Below are 1,680 nucleotides of genomic sequence, written 5' to 3' on the forward strand. Positions count from 1 at the left end.
TAGAGTAGCATGGAGAGCGGCATCAAACCAATCTTCGGACTGAAGACCACAACAGCAACAGATAACTAGTATCAAAGAGAATAGTTTCATCCAACGTTCACTAGTTCATATTTAATCAACGGGGTGGCACTATAACAGAAATGCGGCAAAACAACAGGACATAACAAATAACATTTGTTAAGAATAAACCCAGGCCTCCAGGTGACGCAATGCAAACAACTATTCCCCACATCCTGTAGCAAACAACATCCAATCTCACGTTCTGTCCCTTTGTTTGTGGAACATAGTTCCCGTAAATGGCTACAAAGCAAAGTTCGCCGTGTCACATTTACGGAACTAAATAAAATATTTTGGAATCACCAAAGAGCTACGAAATGTTTTTGAATTATGATTGTCGGGCGGAGTGGCCGAGCGGTTGTAGGCGCTACGGTCGGAGGTTCGAATCCTGCCGTGGGCATGGATGTGTGTCATGTCCTTACGTTAGTTAGGTTTAAGTAGTTCTAAGTTCTAGGGGACTGATGACCTCAGAAGTTAAGTCGCATAGTGCTCAGAGGCATGTGAACTATTTCTTGAATTATGATTGTAACTAGTACAACATGACAACGGCCTTGCTGCAGTGGATACACCGGTTCCCGTGAGATCACCGAAGTTAAACGCTGTTGGGCGTGGCCAGCACTTGGATGGGTGGCCATCCAGGCCGCCATGCGCTGTTGCCATTTTTCGGGGTGCACTCAGCCTCTTGATGCCAATTGAGGAGCTACTCGACTGAATAGTAGCGGCTTCGGTCAAGAATACCATCATAACGACCGGGAGAGAGGTGTGCTGACCCCACGCCCCTCCTATCCGCATCCTCCTTGAGGATGACACGGTGGTCGGATGGTCCCGGTAGGCCACTCGTTGCCTGAAGACGGAGTACTAGTACAGTATAAGCGTTGTAATTTTATGTCAATTATAGCATTATACTTGCATTTGTATTTTCTGGAAGTGAAACATGATATCAAACAATCATGTCTGAAACAAGAGTGGTAGCTTCAGTGATAATAGCACGTATCACAGTGGACTCCCTCCACTGTAGTATATTCTTTATAGCGGATGTGCCGTGGGTTTGGTTCCATCACATCAGCCGGTTGCGATGAAGAGGATAATAACTCACGGACATTATCAACGAGAGAAGTATGTACTCTGGGTAGCTAAAACAGACAGTCAGAAGTAATCACACTACCGCACTTCCGCACTCCTTGTTTCTCGTCCGAGGGGCTCCTTAATACATTCTGTGAGATTAGAAACTTAATATAATCTTTAGATATTACTTCACCCCGGAAAATCAGAACATAACTGCAATTACTTAGTGCCGCCCAGATGAAAAACTACTGTGGATATAAGCAACCAAAGAATTCAAAAATAGTCACAACACTATCGAAAAACGTGACATCACGTTTCTGTTGGGGATACGGTAAACTCCGTGTCAAATGTTTGAGATAACTCATCTCTTCTCAAGCGGTAGTTCATTGGTCGTTGCTGGGCAACCTTTTGTCGCATGAAAAAGAGCTTCTTGGCGAAATAACGAATAAATGGCGAACATTCTTGTAGCTCGGAAGTGTTACTAACTAAAAGGAACGACGTAAATTTGAAAATATCTAATTTTAAGTTGGTACAAAGTCATAGTGTCATGTAGGTATA

At 43.7% G+C, this 1,680-nt stretch overlaps 1 pseudogene; it reads left to right on the forward strand.

Annotated features, from left to right (window-relative positions):
* Positions 1-598: 598 nt before the first annotated feature.
* Positions 599-716, forward strand: LOC126417840 (5S ribosomal RNA; annotated as a pseudogene).
* Positions 717-1,680: the final 964 nt, after the last annotated feature.

Source organism: Schistocerca serialis, chromosome 8 (assembly GCF_023864345.2).
Source record: "Schistocerca serialis cubense isolate TAMUIC-IGC-003099 chromosome 8, iqSchSeri2.2, whole genome shotgun sequence".
In the NCBI taxonomy this organism is placed as follows: Eukaryota; Metazoa; Arthropoda; class Insecta; order Orthoptera; family Acrididae; genus Schistocerca; species Schistocerca serialis.